Here is a 14,358-nt window from a genome sequence, read left to right on the forward strand (position 1 = left end):
ACCAGTTACATTTACAGTATGTATGCACATGCTTTCTAAAGAAGAACATTTAAAAATATATATATAAATACGGCACTTTGATTAACAGTCTAAAAGCATCAGTAGTCTCAATGTGGCTGACCTATATACTACCCTAACATTTATAGCTCACGTCGGAGTAGGGACTTCTTTGATTGAGCATGGATAATGGGCAGGACAGAAATGCATTGTAAAGCACTATCATGCTGCCTCGTAATTGCCTAATGACTTTAATTAAACTTCAGTCTCTTGTTCCTGACAAATCACACTGCCCCACAGGTCCCAGCTCTCCTATAAATGGTCGCCCATGTGACTTTCCGCCACAGTCAGCAGCCTATTCTAAGGAGTCAAATTGTGTCTCTTATTGGGATCCAAACACTGTACACAGAAGCACTGTCAACCAAGATAATTTGTCACTGCCTTGGGTAAATTGTCGGCAAGTTATCACAACAAATAAATCAGTACTTTCCCAAATAGCCTCCAAAGGCATACCATCACCCAAATTAATTATCAGTTTATTGCACATTGTCACTTCATAATTGCCTCCTGGTAACAGTTTTCTGCAGAGGTTGTGTTTCTTTCATTGTTACTCCAACAATGGCCCACTGTAGGCAGTGTACATTTTACAACAGCTATAAATAATAATTATGTGTATCATGTGTATAGTTTTTCATAACTAATTCAGATTAAACATGTTCTTTGCAATGGCCAAATACGGCACAGAGGCAAAGCCATTAAATAAATATTTGATGCACAGTAGTTTAATATGCTGAGCAGTGGCAACAGTGGCCTCTGCTGCTTAATTTTATACTTACAAGGAAGATATCTGAATAATACATGATAAATGCATTTTCATTATTAAATTACAAAAATATATATAACTGTTGATCTATTGTCAGTGATTGTTCAAGTAACCCATATACGTCATTTTCAAGTTTTGTGAAACTGTGGTTTTATCCTCCCCAAATTCCCAATGTGATGTTTTTTTGTTTTTGCATTCAAATAGTCCCTCTTTGACATTTTGCTGGTAGTGAGTATTGCGTAAGCATGCATTATTTAAAAACAAATGCTTAATTATGTGGTGGAAATGTCATCAAAGTTCATTTCCACTAATTAATTTGTGGATATCAAGCCGAAAGGGATCATCGCAACATTATGTTTTAATTTCAGATATATGAAAGGGATCCATGTATGCAGTCTGTAAATGCAAGAAAATCCCTCCATTGGGAATACAGACACTACAGATTAAAAAAAAAAAGTGTGAGAAAAGAGATAATAGGCTGTCTCAGTTGGGAATACAAAGTAGATTTGCGGTGATTACAGAGGTGCTGGTTTGTGCAGTGCGGTTAGATATACCATCTAGAGATCAATATCCACCAGCTGTTTGATTTCAAGACCGGAGGATTGCTCCATGATAACGTATCAGTGTTTGGACAAGATACCGCCTGACATGTTGAGACGACTTGAGCGAGAACGTGGAAAATATTTGAATCCTTAAATCCCCCATAGGAGATGCAACAACCGTATGGTAATAACTGAAGCTCAGCAACGGATCAGCAGTGAAATTATTAAATTTTTGTAATCTCTACAGAAGTACGACGGGACACTGGAAGAAAAAGATTGCTTCCTGTTGATTTTGTGGCAGGAGTGTTTGAGATAGTGAGCGCAGAGCGTCATGGTGGCTTATCTCGGCGAGAGGTGGAAAATGCAATACAAGATTTATTTGAGTGCAAGTTCCTCATCCCCGTGTTTACATTGTGCTAGCAATGTGGCAGATGTCTTCATTTAACTGCACAGACTGGATTGCATATGAAAACTTGTAAAGCGCTACTAGACTTGTTTGGCTTCTTAGAGACCATGCAGTAGCCTTTTCACTCTTTAAGCACAAAGCAAAAACGATTTGGCACCATAGCGCAAGGTATCACAGACTCACAAGCAGAGTGTGTTCAAAGGTATTTGTGAGCACGTTCGAACATATTTGTGAGTATGCTCAAACATATTTGCTAGCATGTTCGAACATATTTGCGAGTACGTTCGAACGTGATCACCATTCAAAAATGTTTACTTGACAATGACAGTTCCACACTTTCGTACCATAGCCTATAGCATTGCGTTCTGTGACAATATAAGCACCCCACCCTCCTGCACTTTTCCAAAAAGATCAGTCGAGACGAGTACTGATCTGATATTCTTCATATTTATTCATATGATGATAAGAAGTTGTTCAAACAACAAATGACTTCAATTCATGTGTTACTGACCAGACCATCCACCACCCCCTGTAATGACTGTAACCTTAAAAACGTCAACATAAACACAGGTACTCTAATGTCAACTGTAAGTAACACCAGCAAATCTAATTTAGTCTTTCTGAGACTAATATTTTTGGAAAGAGGTTTTAATTCCACCTTCACGTTGGCCTTATTTAACATTAATTGATTAAACTTTGGTTGTAACTTATGCCAAATTGATTTTTTTCATGCTGTGCTTTAAAATAGTTGCAGAAACTGTGCTTTTGGCTGTTAAATCTATTTAAAAGAACATTTAAAATGATAATGTTCTTTAACTGTTCAACTTAGTCTTTTTTTTTTAAATGTATTTTTTTTGTCTTGTCTGCCTTGGCTTTTGCTGGACTTGGTATTGACTCGGTATGGACTCCCAAAAGTAGTCCGCTGTATCATGGCAAAAAGTAAAAAATATTAAGACTCTAGTTTGAAAATAAACCACAATCTTTCATCTCAGATGTGCTGAAGGATCTTTTCGATGAGAGCCTGGAAGCTCGCGATCAAATGGATATTGAAGGTTTAAATGAGCATTTTACATTGAGCTTGGATTGCGATTCATGGGAAGCTAGTCATGGCTGACGCCTTAAAAAGAACGGACATTCATTATTTCTGCCACTGCACATCTGGCAGAAAAGTGACAGATATGTGTGCAACAGCTTTGCGCTCAACACTTTGGAAGACCGGGCACACGTTTGATGTGTGAAGTCATCCATCATCTTTAATCTGACAGAGGGTTCCGCTTATTGATTTTAAGAAGGACCAACGAAGCTCCCGCTGCTCAACATTTGTAGGATCACTAAGTGAACCTTCCCACGGTTCATCTCTGTTCAGATTCGTATTCCGCTGCTCTAAAAAGTATATGAAGGTCTCATGGAAGAATAAAAAATGTTTTGAGTGTTTGAGTGAACCGATGAACTTTACTGGCAATAATAATAAATAAACAAACAAACAAAATGCTATTCATTGCATATTATTTTTCTCTTCACTTAAAAAAACACCCACAACACTGTTTCCTACTCATTTTGAACCTGTGGCCTATATATATTGGAAACTACAAACTTCAACTCACCAGCAAAGGCAATTACTGCCAGAAAATGCATTTTGGAGTACCTTCCTCTCACCAGAGAGCAGACATGCATTCATTAAGATACTATTGCATTCCACGGCTCATACCAAAAACATCCCAGAAATTAAACATTTATCAGCTTTGCTCTGCCCGTGTGAGGTGGCGTGGAATGACGATTGGGGGGGGGGGGGGGGGTTGTTGTCCAGGGATGTGATGGGAAGGACATTGGCTGGAAGTACCAAGGTTGGCAAGTTGATGGAGGATATTCTCGTGTACAACCGATAGTGCTATAGCCTCGTCACATTTTTAGGAACCCATACATAGTCCTATTGGCCAGATATATTATCTTTTTTTTCACAGTGGATAAAGAGTATAAGCCTGAGTATCGTGTACGGTTACATAATTTGATTTAGGGCTGATGGGCGATATAGCCCAAAAATACAATCTTGATTTTTTTCCAGTCATTCTGGAAAGTTACGGTTTTTAATGGAAGTAATAAACCCAATAAACATTTATTTAAAGGTTTCATTAGTTCAAAAATAAATATTGTGCAAAATTATCAGAAACAAGACTGAATACCATTTTAAAAATAAGTTTCAACATAAACCTAACATTCGTAGTTTGTACAATGTTTTTATATTTATTAATGTATATATATTTTTTCATTATTATAGTTATTTAACATAGTTCAGATTTATATTTAATTTATAATAAATCTATACAGTATGCACCTCGAGTTAGCTCAGTTCGAGTTTTAAAAAGACAATTAATCAAATTAATTATATTGATTGCTCCGCGCTAATTTGAGTTCAAATATCCATTGCATAAGAGTGCTGTTCATGAGCCCATCAATGGTATTGCCTCGTTTGTTAACATCCAGCTAAATTGACTTTTTGGGGGGGCAAAGCCATGTGTTTGTTTTAAAAACACAATGTGTTTTATGCCTACTTTGACAGTCAACTTCAAATGGGAGAGGCAATGAACAGCCTGAAGCCTTTTTTTTTTTAGAATTGTTCACTACCTGCCAAACTACTGACCAGAAAACGCAACATTATATATCTAATTGTTACATTAGATTTAGGCTAACCTTAGCAGGAAAAGTGACATAAAGGAGACATCTCCTATTGAGGCCAACCTGAAAAACAGGCGACAGAGATGGTTGACCTGATGTCTGCTCCATTGCTGCATAGACGGCCATTATTTTTTTGTCATCACTGTTCCTATGATGTCGTCTTGGACTACTGCATGTGCATTCCATTTGCAGGGCCTTGTCATCTTTGCTGTTCTTGTTTTTGTCCTTGCTTTCCCCATTGACGTGCGCCTCATACTTCAATTTTGACCCCCATTTTAGTACTTAAGTCATCCTTGGCCCTCTTTTTAATGCTGGAACTCTGACACCGAGGGCGATTGAGTGCTGCCACTTGACAGAGTAGGAAACTGTCAGCAAACGGGAGAGATTACTGCTTGAGGACAAAAGCCGGTCATGAATTTTGTAGTCCTTGCTTTAATGGCTCAAAAAACGACAGCCAGAAGTTCAAATGGACAAATAATGATTTATGTGGTAAGAATATATTACAAAATGAGTGACCAGAAGGGAGACAACAGCTATAATATCATGTAACAATATAGTATATATTGTAAAACATGACAAGTAGCTTAAATATCCATTATGACTTGGGAAAATCCTAAAATGATTCTTGGGTTTTGTATTGTATTAATGTATTATTTGCCTTTAAAGGGAAGGGAAAGAAAAACAACATAAGGGAAAGAAAAAGAATCAGCGATACAATAGCCAATGCTTGCTGAAACCCAGACGTGGGCATTCCGTCAATATTGACGGAAGGTCCGTCAATGACGGACACCCGTTTGTGTTGACGAGTGACAAATGACGGGAAACTTCGAAAAATTGACAGACTCAGCACCGCTGGAGGTTTTTGTCCGTCAATGTAATCAACAACCTAATCGTCAATCTGTCAAAGACGGAATGCCGATTTTTCTGACGAATGACAGAACCGTTAACGCCACCCATTTCGCTGAAGGAATGACGGATGACGGACTTTCCGATTGCAATGCGGTTCGGCTTGAAATACTGACGGATTGATGATGACCGAAGGGTACCTTGACTGTTGACGAATGACGGACGCTCAAAATGTATTGACGCGCCCACCTCTACCGAAAACATATTACCTGCATTGAGATGGTATGAATTACTCCATAAGGTTAGTCAAAAGGCGATTGGCTGGCAACCAGTTCAGGGTGTACCCCGCCTACTGCCCGAAGCCAGCTGGGGATAGGCTCCAGCACCCCCGCAACCCTTGTGAGGAAAAGCGGTCAAGAAAATGGATGGATGGTTAGTCAAAAGTTCTTTTACAAAGGACATGCCGAGAGAAGCACTACACTGATTAAATAAATGGTTTGGTATTAAATGTAGTCTTCTATTCTTTTACCCAGACTAAAATGTAGTATGTAAACATACAATATGGGGAGAGATGCTCGGATTTCAGAAAAAATATGTCTCTGGGCTCAAGATGTCAGACTGTCTTTTAGTAAAAATTATTTTCATCCAAGTTAGATGAAAAATGTATGACTGTTTGCAATTGTATCGGTTTTCCAACTACAGTATTTTTAAGCCCCTGGAAATGAAGTTTTTGTTGCAACTCTAACTTTTGGAATAACCTTCTGCAGCAGCAAAATAGCCCCAGATTGGTGCAGCCAGTGACTTGCCTCGCCTTCTCTGGAACCAACGATACTAACCACTCCACTCAGCATGGTCTTTGCGTGCTCACTTTTAGCAAAATTGGCTTCGCCACATTCCCATTACCACCTCCTCACCAGATTTCTCAGTGGGTCTGCTTCCGTGGGTGGAATATCCAACCAATGACTCCTTTGAACGCAGCATCCCCAGTGTGCGTTTCCCCATTGCAACACAACAGCAAGTCTAGGCAATTTTAATTATCCATTAGTGTAATTACTTGTAATTAGTGTGTGGTTTTGCCCTTGTGTGCAGTACATTCTGCAGTTGGGGGTCTGCTGCCCATTGTGTTGTCTAACAACTTGAACAGCTTTACATCACAAGATCTGTTCAGCTTTCAATGTCATAATACACCCGGTGTGGCTGTTGAGAGTGTAGCTTTCTACATATTTTTGGATTAAACTAAAAGCTATTTTCAGCTGACTTGAGGTGAAAAGTGGGGTGCTCCTTGACGAGGACTGATCACAACTCAATCACAGGTCTCCAACAAAGCAACTACTTACACTATTTATCGTCTGCAATTAACCCAGCATCTTATATTTTTCCATCGGGGGATGAAACTGGAGAAAACCACGCAAACAGTGAGTCAACACGCAAACACGATGAGAATTTTTTATTTGGGGCGACAGTGCTGAATTCTGGAACACTTTGCTGCTCGAGAAACAAATAATGATATGGAGGGAGTCCACAGTTTAGAATAAAGTTCTGTTCCTTGGGCAGCGACAAAACCCAAACTTGTACACATCGGAACACTCTCCAGGCTATCACTAACTTATGATAATGGAAGAATTAAAGCTCTAATTACATTAAATATCTAGGCCACAAAATTTTCACAGAGCGTGTGCCTTGTGACGACTTATTCTTACATAACTGTGTTACGTTTGTAATGTTGAAACTGGGGCCTAACCGATTAATCGGCAGGCAGATTTAATCAGCTGATATTTTACAGATTTTTGCAAATGTTTATATATATATATATATATATATATATATATATATATAAATAATTTATTTGTATATATATATAATTTATTTGTATATATATATATATATATATATATATATATATATATATATATATATATATATATATATATATATATAATTTATTTGTATTTTTTTTTCTTAATTGGTCGAATACTTGGTTATTGGAATTTTATTCCAAATCTGCATTGGCCACCAAAAATTTAAAAAAATAAATCCATATAAGCCAGATCCCCCTGAAGTCTACAACAGCCGTTACAGTAAAAGCAATTATTTCTCATTACTAATAAATTGTAGATTTGAGATACAGATGATTTTGTATGGTGGCAGGGAACTCAAAGCAACCCACTTTACAATGAGCAAGACACTCCACACACTTAAATTTGCCTTAAAGTCTGCTAGCATAATGCTATCACAAAACAGGAAACCATAGACGGGCATAAAGCATATAATCAATAGTTGTTTCAAAAATGTAACATCACACTATAAAATAAGAGTCAGCGAGGTGAGAACGAGCAAAGTCCGTCTTAAAGTAATTTGAGCATCTTTCACAGCTAGGTAAGCAATTCCTTAAGACTAGACATGTCGACAGAACAAACATGCTGGGCTTGCTACTTTTTTCCATGTGCACGCAAGTCGGTGCCTGAACGAAACAAGGGAGGACTTCCCTGTGTGTGTGTGAAGCAGCAATGGAAACAGGAAGATAACAATCTCATATCAAGAACAATACTTGACAACTTCCAGCAACACCAATATATGCACACTCTCCTAATAGCAGTTCCCACCATGCTTACAAGCCACGCTCTCAAATTGTTTCATATTTTTTAGAGTGACCTCACAAACCCTAAAGGCGAGCAAATCCTCTGGGGTTGTGTGGCCAAGAAAATATGAGCATCAAATGCTTTGGAGCGCTCTGCCTGTGTTTCATACTTTCCAGTCTGGGTTTTTGAAAATGGTCTCTTTTTTTTTTTCTTTTAATTGCATTTGAAATAGAGGAAGAAAGTGTCTCTATACTGCCATCTGCTGGAACTGAGGGTGAGTGATTTCAAATCATTTTCAACATGATATTGAAAATAATCTATTATACTTTATATTACTCTAAATTCAGTATGTTAAACCTGCACCAACTGATTTGCAACTCAACTAATAAAGCAGAACCAATACAAAAGCAATAAAAAGGTAACTTGGTTTTTACTGACACTCTCAGAGTTTTTTTTTTTTTATGTAAATATACATTTATAATTTTAGCTGCATTGAGCTGCACTGCATTATATTGACAGCATTTCAAACACTTTGCTCCCTTACTGAGTCAAAACAAGAATGAATATAGTGTATTGTTTTTGAAAAGCATAGCAAATCTTTGTTAAGGCACAGACTTCACTTGACTTTACTTTCCTGAGTTCTTGTGAGTGCAACTGTTTAAGTACAACATTTTATTTGTATAAACTCATTTTTGCATGTTTGATTGATCCAGAATTTCTATTTAAAATAAGATATCATTGTTTGCAACAAAAGTACAGACAGCCTTTCACAATCTATTGATTAGGTAAGGCTGGGTGAAAACAATGACTAGATATTTTTAAAATACAGGTACGGACATTTATATGAGACAAGAGATCAACATTCAGCATTCTTTTTTTGTTTTGGGTCTTTTTTGTTGCATGATAAAGCATATTTCCAACCACTTTGGTTGTATCTTAAAACTGAGTGCTTTTGCTACTGCCACCATGAGTTACATGAACAGCAAAAATGAATGAGCCTGTCTGTCCCAGAAGAAGCATTTGAAGCCCCAATCATGACATCACCAGTTTTACAGCTTGTTTGTTTGGAATCAGGATCAGATCATCATCTCGCTACTTTTTGGTCAATTTCAGCCTTTGCTAATTCTTCTAACAAACTTGCAAGAGAGAATTTAAGCAGAAATCGTATGCAAACACTGCAGCTGTATATTGTATTTAGCTTTCTACCGTAACGGGATTTTTAGTATGAAGACAAAAACACATTTTTAAATAAGCACAACTAATAAAAACCCTGAGTGAATAAAATGAGGCACTAAAGAAAATGGAGCATAAAAGATGACATGTCTTCTGCATTATGAGTTAAGCATAAAAGCAGAGTGTTCATTTGCAAGTGAAACAGAAGGCAGACAGTAATGGTATCTTAAAATTTAAATTAAAAATAACTTTGTTTCATCCATCTGTTGTTCATCAAGAATGAGCTAAAAGGGAAAATTGAATGATTTCTGGAAATCGAAACATTTTGATTGACTGACGACCAAAAAGAGAAGACTGAGGAGTAAGGATTCATCTGAGTTTCTAAGCCATTCAACAAATGTTCTCATCGCCCACGGAAAACACTCCCCTTGGCAAAGGGAACTTCTTATATGTGTACATCAAAAGTGCTCCCTCATCTAAAACATCCACAAGAAAAATACACACAAAGAAGGAAAAAAAAAAACGATTTCTTCAACTTGCCGCCAACCGAACAGATGTGTCCTCAGGTGCTTGAAAAACAAATGTCGCTGGGCAGGTTGACGACATCAATCAAAACAAAGTTTTGGCTGTAATCTCTCGCCATCTGGCAAGTCATCACTTCCCAGTATGAAATAAACTTTTCTCCCCAAATGTGAGGATGGAAAAAAGTCCCCTCGTGGGCATAAATAACTTACCTTTTCAAAGTAGAACCAATTTTTGTTGGAAGGCCATCATAAAGTGGATGTTTTTGGAGCAGCGCTCTTGGATCTTTAGAAGCAGACAGAGTTCAGACAAGCTCTGGGATGCAAAAGCCTTCGCAGCAAGCTGTGTTGCTGAAAATGTTCAACAGGGGAAATTAGAATTGGAGTTGTGTAAGTTTAAAGAAAATAAAGTTCTTTGTAGTGATTGGCTGGCAATGGAATGATTTGACCTTCTTTCTTGTTCTTGAATCAATTTCCAAATATTTACTGTAGGTTAGCAATCAATCAAATAGTGTTTGCTTTAATGAAACATACCATGAGTGCTGCTTGGATGGGCCAGGCTGGCGCTTTTATATCAACCGGGCTCCGCTGATTCACGTCATGGGAGCAAAACATTTACGTTGGGAGCGCAGTGACACACAGATGCAGTTCGTGAAGTTACAGTAACCTCCTCAATAAAACTACAGCAGTGGTGTATCCATACTCGGATTGATCACCACTCAACTGATACTAACTAGAGGCCATGGTTATTTTCGTTAACAAAAACTAAAATTGATTTTAAGTATATTGATGTCGACGTTTGAAAGTGTGTTACACAGAAATGACGTCATCTAGCAGCAGCCAATAGAAAAGCACTTCCATGACGTCGCTCCTAGACCTTAATGTTGACTTTTGCCTCCAATGGCTCGGCTCGCCTGCTTTTTCATTTAACTCAGCCGAAATGCAACGCTAGGTAGGAAATGTGATTTTTTTTCCCCCTTCATTTTACTACGGTGTTTATTAAATATTGCGCACAACTAATACTGAAACTAACTCAAACAAGGCATTTTATAAATAACTAAAACTAAGAAAAACTAACAAAACCACCCTTAAAACTGATTAAAACCAACTAAAATGAAAATTCCCAAACTATAATAACCCTGCTAGAGGCTGAGTAGATTTCAACAGTTGGATTCATAGAGCTGCACACAAGATGGGCAAAAGGCCTAAAGATACTTAGCGAGTGATCTCAAGTGCTCATCTCAACAAGGACACAACAAAACTAACAAGGCTTACTTATTTGATGGTGTCGCCAAACGACATCTGCCCCTGAAGCTTCCCGAAGCTCCTTGCGGGCACTCGTGACTTTGAGCTGAGCTGAGTCTGACTCATCTTTCAAATTGTGTGTCCATGAAACACTTTGAAAAGTGCTCACAAATCCTCTTGCTGGCGAAACAGCTCCTGCCAAGCAGAAAGTGAAATAATGAGGCAGATCCTGTTTGCCTGCTCCATTAATTGAACAGTAAACACAACAGTTGCGTCAGCTGACAATGCAGACATCTATTTCCTACACCGCTTATCCTTCGCAGGATCACGAGGGGAGACATAAGGCGACGGGCGTGGGCTGAAGCGTGGATTTGGACTGTGGAACCAAACGCCGAGGCATAAATACAAAAATATAGAAATACAAGAGTGCACATTGATGGCAGGCTAATCGATAGTTCCTGCAAAAGTTGGCTGCTAAGCAAGAGTATAACGAGCTACTGTAGATATACGATGGCCAATCAACTAGCACGAGACATAATTCAACAAGTTATGCTTTGTGATCATGTCAAAGTAACCTTGAACAAGACACCAGTTGCGCCTGTCATCACTACATGAATGAGATAAGAGTATCAAATAAATGTTACTTCAAGGTGAAAAATGCATTAAGATGTGAATACTTGAGAAAGTAACATACAAAGGGGGTTTAGCAATCGGATTGTTCAGATTCAACCGATAACACGATCATTGTTAAAAGAAATGAATAATAGGAAATGGCGTTCACTTACGGTATCTTTTCTACACCAACCGCATCCGTTAACCAATGGGCGGCTGCTGCTATGCCAGATCAACTGGGAGCAAATTAGGATTCGGTGTCTTGCTCAAAGACACTTCGACCGCAGACATTTGGAAAAGACGTGCCATTCAAAACAGCCACATTGAGCAGAATTATACTTCTTGTTATCATTGACAGCGTTGAAAATGAAACACGGAATTATTGCATTTTTAATTTATTTATAAGTGAAAGCGTTAACTAATTAATTAATCACAAAAAATGATTGCATTAATTATGTATTAACACAGATTAGTCACACTATTAATTTTGACTGCAGATGATCTTTAGCTGACGGCGGATGATTACGTTAAAGATAGCACAGGTTGTGTTTGAGCACTAAACCCAACTACATGCATTCAAGTAAAACATTTAATAAATGTTAGCATGTGACATTCATAATATTTGTTCATTTCAAACTATCGGGGTCATTTTTATTTTCCATTTTAAATTATGCAAATAATTAACTGATTGGAAAAAGAGGAGGATGAGTGTGTGCAATGGATCAAAAAAAGTTGAAGACTTCCTCAGAACATTAAATGGCAAAAGACTTTAAATTTGGCAGGCAAAAATTTTTGATAAAAACCCTTTTTTAATTAAGCGATTCATCATGATTAATCAAAATTCTAAGATGTGATTAATCTGATTAAAAAAGTTAATCATTTGACAGCTCTAATTTATAGCCATAGATTTTTGTGGATTTTTATTTCAGCACCTTGACAGACGTCCAAGCAAGCATTAGAGTATTAGACTATATGCTGCTATATAGTATTTCAGAGTGAAAAACCAAGACGAGGTAGCTCAACATGTAGACAGTGACGTCATAAAAACATGTCCCGGAGCACTCGAGATTTCGAAAGGGCAGCACTTTGGCCAAGTAGCTCTGGGACAGCTCTGTGAATGCCCAAGGGTCGAGAGCCGGGGCCCCGACTTGAAAGTGCATCACTGGAGACACTCAGAAATGGCAGCCTACCTATACACTCCCTAATTTAATTTGACCTTGAATTTTCCACAACCTGCAAAGAAATGTCAAGATTTTTTTTCCCCAAAGGTGCGCTTTTCTTCTAAGGACACTTCAGCAAAGACAGGATTAAGTTTTTGAGCTGTATGCTTCATGATAGCGTTGTCATTCATTCATTCATTCATTCATTCATTCATGCGTTGAACAACAATGAAACTGAACATGAGAATGACAAGTCATGCCGTGTCTCTGACAGCTAAATCAAAATGTGAAGATGCTATGCTTGAAATTACTGATGAGCATTAAAAAATTAATTAATCGATAAATTGGCCGGTAAAATGCTCATAAGCTCATATTTCTATTTTAAGGGCAATTATGCGGTGCTCCAAAAGCAAAAGGCCACCTCTCCAGCAAAGAACCCGAGTTTCCATACTTTGGTCCCTTGTACTTAAGTTGGCCACGGTTGGTTTCCAGGTTCTCGTGATTTATGTTTCAGGTTGTTAAAGTTTTTGCAGCAGAATGCCGTTCTTACTATGAGTCGTTTGTCCATGCCAACCTTTCGGGGGGTTGGCAGAAAAAAAACTCTTTTTTTTTCCATAGAGCTTGGATTTATGGAGCTTTAGAGCACAGTGTGTTGAATAAAAGCATAATGTAAGCGAGCTGCTGATAACTGGGAAACAATGTATTATTCCAAAACAGGTCTATGAAGAATGTCTTCAAGGGACCATGTTGCTTCAAATGCAAACTTTAACAAAAGAAGTATGAATTTCATACCACTGCCAACTTTTAAAAAAAGAAATGCATACTGTACAAAATAATGAACATTATTATTTAAAAAAAAAAAAAAAGGAATTTCTATTGCACATTTGATTTGCTTTTTTGGGGGGCAGGCTGAAGTGCAATAACGGTGTTTCAATTAATTTCAATGGGAAAAAAATAGCTTATTTCAGATATAATTTTTTTAGTTACCGTATAAGCTTGTTAATGGAACCGCATTAAACTGGTGTCTCAAGGCCACCACAGCAATATCTGTGTCATCCAGAGGCAGAAAGCTATGCAGTACAGTATGCAATTACTGTAATGTATAACCCAAATGCACCTTTGTGGGAAGTGAACCTACAACCAATAACACCCACTAAACAATATTTTCCACAGCAAGGAGACCATCGCTGAGGATATTTCCATCTCTCCAATCGTTTTGGATGGCATTCTCACGGTGAGAAAAGAAGCAAAGTTGGGTGAAGCAGACGCGCTACAGGCATAGCTACAGGCTACAGAGCGAGCGCCATTCCCATGATCATCAAAAACCACAGCTTGTGATGTCTTGCTCAATCACTCAGGCTGAGTGATATCATCAGACTGAGGCAAGATATATTGATTTCTGATTCTCAGCAAAGATAACAGTACCCCAACATTACTCACATTCTGACAGTTCAGACAGAGCATCGAAGCTAGAAGTGTGCTTGTTGGAAAATAAGGTACAACAGTTAGGTTTCACTAAGAAATCTAACAGTACATGTATGAGTTAGTTAATTGAGGACGCCATATTTCACTCTCTTGAAAATCATTTTTTTTGTTTTGGTTTGTTTTTCTCTTAATAGGAAATGTATGGTTAAATAGAAAAGAGTTTTGATAATGCACAATATTATGCGGACAAGGTGTTTTGTACAAGAAAATTAATTTTAAATAAAAAGTTTGATTCATGCTTTAAGAAACACAAAGATTTGTGAGAAAATGGTATATGGTATAAAAATAAAAATAAA

The sequence above is a fragment of the Vanacampus margaritifer genome, chromosome 11 (assembly GCF_051991255.1).
Source record: "Vanacampus margaritifer isolate UIUO_Vmar chromosome 11, RoL_Vmar_1.0, whole genome shotgun sequence".
Taxonomy (NCBI): Eukaryota; Metazoa; Chordata; class Actinopteri; order Syngnathiformes; family Syngnathidae; genus Vanacampus; species Vanacampus margaritifer.